Below are 7,734 nucleotides of genomic sequence, written 5' to 3'. Positions count from 1 at the left end.
CCCCCCCCCCCGTTTCTCCCTCTTTTCCCCAACCTCCCTTTCAGTTCTCAATTTCCCCGCCTTTTCCGCTTCTCTTCCTTCTCATTCTCTTCACCTCTCCTTCTTTCCTTTCCACTGCCCCCTTCCTTTCCCAGTTCTACATTTCCTTCTCTCTGTCTTTCTCTTTTCTCTTTCCCATCCCTCCCTCCTTATCTCTTCGCCCCTTTTCTTTACTTCCCTTCTCACTATCTCTTTTCTCCTCCCTTATGCTTTCCCGTCTCATTCTCCTTTCACTTCCTCCCTTTCCGTACTCTCTCTCTCTCTTTGACCAGTACTCTCCCTCCCCTTCTCTCAATTTCCTCACTTCCCCTCCTTTTCACTTCTTCTTTCTCCTCTCCCTACACTTCCCTTCTCTGCCTTCCCTTTTACTCTTAACTCCCTTAATTTCCTTCTTTCCTCTCCCTTTCGCTTCTCCTTCCTCTCTTTCTCTCTTCACTTCCTTCCTTCCTCATCTCCTTCTATCTTCACTTCCTCCCCTCCCCATCCCTCTCCTCTCCTCACTTAGCTCCCTCCCTTTCCCTCCTTTTCGCTTCCCCATCTCTTTCCCTCTTCACTTCCTTCCTTCCCCATCTTCTGTCTTCACTTCCTCCCCTCTCCTCCCTTATCTCCTTCCCTTCCTCTTCGCTTCCCCTTTTTACCTAGACGTAACGCTCTCAAAATCCATTTCTCCTTCTCTCGTTCCGCCAGCCAAGTTGTCTCCTTAACTACCTAACTACCCGCGGTCTTGTTCTCTTGATGAACTTATGTTCTCTGGACCCTCTCTTGAAGAACCTCTTGCGCAATCTTCGTGTTCTTCTCGGCTGTCTTGGTTACGAAATTACGTGTCTTTTCCTTCTTTGGAATTCTTCGTGCGTGTGTGTGTGTGTGTGTGTGTGTGTGTGTGTGTGTGTGTGTGTGTGCGTGTGTGTGTGTGTGTGTGTGTGTGTGTGCGTGTGCGCGCGCGTGTGTGTGTGTGCGTGCGTGCGTGAGTGTGTGTGTGTGTGTGATGGAGAGAAAGAGAGATGGGGGGGGGGGGAGAGAAGGAGGAGGGAAGGAGGGAGGGAGGGAGGAAGAGAGAGAGAAAGAGGATGTGTGATTGTCGGTTTGTGTGTGATTGTGGGTGTGTCTGTTTGTGTGTGTGTAGGTGGGTGGACAGGTGTATTTGCATGTCATCTTTTTCATTTATCTTGATATTTTAGTCTTTATTTATTGTACCTGAAATAACCAGAATTCATACAATAACACACAGACACAAAATCTCACATACAACGCGTTCACAATACTTAAATTCACAAATATTAGCACGCACCCACCCACAAACACACGCACTCACACAGCCCCCCCCCCCCACTCCTGGCTTATCCAAGTAACACCCTTTCTTCCTCTGAGATAGCCGTTTTTGTGTTCCTTTTTGTCAAAAAAAAAAAAAAAAAAAAAAAAACTTTTATGCTCCAAGGATGAACGCACTCCCCACTCTGCTATTCGAAAGACTCACCCTCCCGCCCTCCACAACTGCATGACCCCCCTGCCCGCCCATGGCCCCTCCCCCCTTGTACACATGCACGCACACGTACACACACGTACACGCCCCCCCCTCCCCTTAGCAGCAACACAGCCAGGGTGGTTCGTGCCCGCCGCCGCCGCCGCCCCGACTCCGGCATGCAACCACGATGCCTTCTTGTCCGGGCCGCCTTCTGCGCCTTCTGTGGCTTCGACATCTACCTGTGACTCCACCTCCTCGTCGTCCTTCTCCTCCTCCTCCTCCTCCTGGCCCTCTTGCTGAGGCTGCCTTTCTACCTTCTGTTGCTCCGACTGCTCCCTGTGCTCCTCCTCTTCTTACTCTTCTTCATGTGTTCCACAGTCTGGCCTTCCTCTTGCGGGGAAGGACTTCCTTTCCGACTGTTGTTTCTGCAACTACCTTTTCTTTCAAATTCTTTCTGGTTTCCCCTATTCTTCCTGCGTCTTCCTCCTTCTCCTACTACTACTACTACTACTACAACTACTCGTCCTTCTCGTCTTCGTTCTTGCCCTCCTCCTTCTTCTCCTCCTCCTTCGTCTTCTCCTCCTCCCCTTCCTCATCATTCTGGTCCTCGTCCTCCTCCTCCTCCCTCCCCCTTCCACTATCTCCTCCCCTTCATTCTCCATTTCCCCCTCTTCCTCCTCCTCCTCCTCCTCCTCTTCCAGAACCCCTCTACCCCCCTCCCCCCCCATCTCCCTCATCCTCCCCGAACCCCTTTTCGATTTATCCGAACCCTCGCACCTCCGGACTCGGCTTCATCTAACACGGCCGCAGCAGAGAGTGTTCGGGTAATGTCCGATGCCGATCAGTGCAGAAGGCTACCTGAGAACGTAGTTTTGTCTGTATTACTGTTATTACCTTCACTCTTCCACGAAGTGCGGGTATTTCTGTTTAAATTTTGTTCAGACTCCAGTCATGGCGTGTGTGTTTGTTTGTTTGTTTGTGTGTGTGTGTTTGTTTGTGTGTGTGTGTGTTGCGTGTGTGTTTGTTAATTTGCGTGTGTGTTTGTTAGTTTGTGTGTGTGTATTTGTTTATTTGTGTGTGTATGTGTATTTGCGTGTGTGTTTCTTTGTTTGTGTATGTGTGGTGTGTGTGTTTCTTTGTTTGTGTGTGTGTGTTGCGTGTGTGTTTGTTTATTTGTGTGTGTGTTTGTTTGTTTGTGTGTGTGTGTTTGTTTATTTGTGTGTGTGTGTGTATTTGCGTGTGTGTTTGTTTGTTTGTGTGTGTGTATGTGTATATGTGTGTGTGTGTGTGTGCGCGCACGCGCGTGAGTGAGTGGTTGTAAAAGTGAGGTTGTATATGGGAATATGTTTATGTGCACGTGTGTGAGTGTGTAACATGTATGTATGTAAGACTCTGTTTACGCGTACCTGTGTGTGTATGTGTTATATCTCAAGATTCGTGTCTAACTTGCGAGGGAGAACAATCTCGGAGTCACTTTTCTTCCAAGACGTGGAACTTTGCATATACCGTAGAGCTCACTTGCTTTTTAGAGAGAAAGAGAAAGGGTTTGGTTGGCTGAGAGAGAGAGAGTGAGTGAGAGAGAGAGAGAGAGAGAGAGAGAGAGAGAGAGAGAGAGAGAGAAAGAGAAAGAGAAAGAGAGAGAGAGAGAGAGAGAGAGAGAGAGAGAGAGAGAGAGAAAGAGAGAGAGAGAGAGAGAGAGAGAGAGAGAGAGACAGAGAGAGAGAGAAATTACTATTATTATCATTATTGTTGTTATCATTATCATTATCATTTTGTTATCATCATAATTATCATTGTCATTATTATCATTATCATTATCATTATTATCATTATTATCATTATTATGATCATCATTATCATCATTATCGTTATCATTGTAATCAATATCAATACTATAATTATTATTGTTATCATTATTATCACTGTTATCTTTCTTATCATTATCATCATTTTCTATTCTTATTATCATTATTTTTATTGTTGTTGTTATTGTTGTTATTACTATCATTATCATTATTATTATTATTATTATTATTATTATTGCTACTATTATTATGATGATGATTATTATTGTTATTATTATCATTATGATCTTTTTTATCAACATCATTATAATCATTATTCTCATTTTTTCATTATATTCATTATCATCATTTTCATCAGACTATCATTATCATTATTACTATTATTATTAATATCATTATCATTATCATATTGATTATCATTATCATTACTTTTGTTATTATTACTTCCACCAAGGAGGATTTGTCTTTGGTGGCGTTGGTTAGTTATTAGTTTGTTTGCTTGTTTGATCTTTGGTTAGCAGAATAACTCAAGATATGAACAGATTTTTATTAAATGTTTACTAGAGGTGTGTCTTACCCTAATTTAGATGCCGTATCATGATCTGGTTCCGTTTTGCTTTTTTTTAATTATTATTATTGCACCATTTCCCGCTACTGCTTTGGCAATAGGGTTCACAATTATCATTACCTTTATTACCTCCACCAAGGAGGTTATGTTTACGGACGTCACCAGTGTACTTGAGAATGAGGGGATTCTAATGCAATTCTTCAGGTGTGAATATTTTTATTGCATCAGTGACCCTATTGCTTTGGCGGAGGTATGTGCTCCCTGCGTGCTTCTAGTTTTCATATTTTAGTATTTTTTCTATTACTTGGATTTCTTTATTTTATAGACGTATTTAAATCATATCAACGAGTTTCACCTGAAGCAATAAGGGTAGCACGAGAGGAAAAACGTTATGATAATTCTCATTTTTTGTAGTTCTTGCAAGTTAGGTTTACTAGGTAGTTTCTCTATAAGGTCGTTCGCATCTCTACCTCTAATTATAGATCTTTGTACTTTGACAATTCATCAAACTCCTTGACAAACACATTTTTGTCTCGGTAGGTGCAATGAATCAATCAAAGGGCTGGGCTTTTCATCGTTGTCTTGAATGGTTATCGTACTGATGCTAATTTCCAGAGAATGGTGACCCTTTCGTTCTCTGCCACAGATGGTGGCTTATGTTCGTACCATTTTGGTGCACGTGGGAAGCTGAAATGATAGGCTTTCCAATGGACATACTGACCAACTTCATTGTAAATATTTATTATATTCTGTTGGTTTTCAAACAAAATAAACATGGACGAGGTGGTTTATGTTTGCTACAGAATCGACAATTATGATTGGCATCAATTCAGAGGATTTCTGTCCGAAATTTCCTTGTAAAAAGGTTAAGGCCGTAGGCGGCCATTACGAACCCCTCAGTTTCGGCTTCACGCCCGGCACCACGCGGCCACTGATGTGTGTTCAATAGGTCTACATCAGCACTACTTGTGCGGGCGGGGCACTAGCCGTGAAGGGGCTTGTTCATCCAATTTCCCTTGATGTTTCTCAGTCCTCTCTTATCTGCCCTTTTCATAACTTTGCGTGCAGATCATCGGCGTTGGTATCAGCCTCTGACTCATGCCTCATTTTTGGCTGTCTTTAGAGACCAAATGAGCCCCTTTGGAATTCCCTTGCTGCCTGGCGAATGGCAGCATCCAGTTATGAGAAGACTCTAAATACCTGGAGAGACCTGTTGTGGTGGTCTTAAAGGTCAGCTCTAACTGGATTAAACCTCTGTCTCCTTCCTTGCCAGGAATGTAGAGCATGTCTACATCAGATTTAAGGTGATGCAGCCTGTTAGTAAAACGCAACTTGCGCACCTTGGTATCTACTAACATTCTTTCATTTTTGTGTGTCAGCGTCCAGTTGATGATATTGAAACTATGTAACTCCAGGTATGACAAAAATGTTGATTGTCTCTATTCTATTAGTTGAATGAAAGTGTTTTCAACACTGCCCTTATTTGTCGACAGAATTCCTTCCTAACCTTCACTTCCATGCCCGAGTGCTTAATACCGTTTCTTTTATTTATTCCAAAGTCCTTGATAACATAGTTTGTGTCAAGAGAAACATATAATCCTCTTTTAAACGTGTCATCGGCACACCTGTCAAGACCAAATGACATGAGCAATGTCGTCATTGAACATGTACTATATACAGTAATCCTTCTAGATTTTCTTTATTTTTGGCATACAGTTCAAAGTTCTCAGCAAAGAATAGATGTCCAAGGTCCTCTAAAAAGAATAGGTGTCCACTACTTCTATCGCCGATCTTGTTTAGTTCTAAAGAGAGTGGGATGGGCGCAAGGCAGAAGAGGAGAGGGGAAAGAGCCCCTCCTAGGAGGATGCCATGGCCGACGTCACCCGGAGTGGGCGGGAGAGTTCCCTTTCGGTGGGACAAAATATTCTGCTCTAGAGTCTTCTATCAAAACATGAGTACAAAAGATGTTAAGATCTTGTCATGGGGCACATTGTCAAGGTAAGCTACGAAAGCAACGCTAAGTCTGCGTTTTATGCTGTTTTTCTTTTTGATAATTTTAAAGGATCATTGTATTGACTGACAAATGATCTTTACACCCATATGGCCCTCTTTTACATCCTTTGTTCGACAGGAAAAAGGATGTTCTTACGGAAATTTTAGATTCCTTCATTCAAGTCAAACTAATCATTTTGTATGTGTAGTGAGGTAAGAGGCCTGTATTTTTTCCCCTATTTTGCGAATGTGTGTCAGTGGATTTAAGGAGGAGGCGTGTTATTTCTACGGACGTCCATTACGAGGTTTTCGATGTACATCTAAGCATTTCAGAGAGATGCTCCCCGAGAAGGCAGTGGGATTTACCTAGAGCAAGCAACCAAATGCTGTTAACCTTGTCTGTCTCCGGGGATTTCCATTGGTGGGTTCTGGCGAGGGCTCACGTGGTCTCCTCGCCTGTTATTTTCTCTTGTTCTGGAATATTTGCCGCTTTAATTTTGAATCTTTGACCTAATTATTCGTCTCTGTTATGTCCATTCCCATTGCTCCAGGTCTTTTTTTCTAGTGTCTCAATCTTATGATCTTTTTGCCTATTACCCTACAAAAATTTGGGTCGCTTCACCAATCATTGAATTCTTTGTTTTAGTTGTACTTTGTTTGATTATCTCTTTCACATCAAAAATATTATCTTTTGTTTGGATTCTTTTCTGTTTCCGACAGGTCCGACAATTGACAATCACACCTTTTTGTATCTCAGATATGATAGACAATTCCCTTATTAGATGCTCAGTCCCTCTTTCTATTTTTTTCTGTTTATTAACAGACTTCGAGGAGACTGTTTCAGTTGTCGCATACAAGATTTCATTTCCACCTGCGATGTCTGGTGGACTAGTCTTAATTATTTTCACTACTATTGTCATTATCATTATTTTTATCATTATCATGGACATTATTATTATTATTATTAATACTAGTACATTGCTGCTATTACTATCATCATTATTGTTATCATTATTACCATTATTATCAATACCAACACCAATATTATTATCATTGTTGTTTTTACTCTTGTTATCATCATCATTACCACTCCTACCACCATCATCATAATCATCAGGGAATACCGGATGATTAACTGATTTTTACGATTTATTCAATTATTCCTTGCTTTATTACAATTTCCATGATTACTTGCTTTATTCACTTAACAATTAGTTTATTATCCTATTCTTAGTAAAAGATCAAGACCGTCCTATCAACTGCTGAATATTGCACCAGCTGTTCCCGTGTTGCATATATATTAAGATGTTCCTCTCCTGTCAACATGCAGAGACGCTAAGTGTTTATCATCTATAATTGCAACTTGACGACACTGATTCCGTCTGCAACATAAAGGCGCGTATTGCAGGCAGCCTAATGTCGTTCAGATGATGTTGATTCGGAGATCTCGGGTTTCATAACAACTTAACTGCATATATTGATCAAGTCTAATTTTGTAAAAGCTGGTGTTGGTGATGAAACTATTAATAGTATCAGCATTAATATCAAAGTTATCATCAGTATTAGTATTGATATCGTTATTATTATTATTAGTAGTAGTAGTAGTATTGATATTGATATGTGTCAGCGTTAGTACTGGTGCTATCATTAATGTCATTACGATCATTTCGCCATTATTGGCATTTGCACTTTTATCCTCCACCTCGGTATGAGGCTAAACTACACTCGGCTTTGAAGCGTGGGTTTTGCCTTGCTTTGGCTGAATGAGTTTACCATTAATTACAACTACCTCCGGGCCTCCCTTAGGCAGGGTGCGGTGCCCGTATGCCCCCCCCCCCCTCCATCAGGGTCACGGTAAACCTTATAAT

The sequence above is a fragment of the Penaeus vannamei genome, chromosome 13 (genome assembly GCF_042767895.1).
Source record: "Penaeus vannamei isolate JL-2024 chromosome 13, ASM4276789v1, whole genome shotgun sequence".
Lineage (NCBI taxonomy): Eukaryota > Metazoa > Arthropoda > Malacostraca > Decapoda > Penaeidae > Penaeus > Penaeus vannamei.
The sequence above is the reverse complement of the archived record's forward strand: the minus strand, read 5'-3'. Positions refer to the sequence as shown.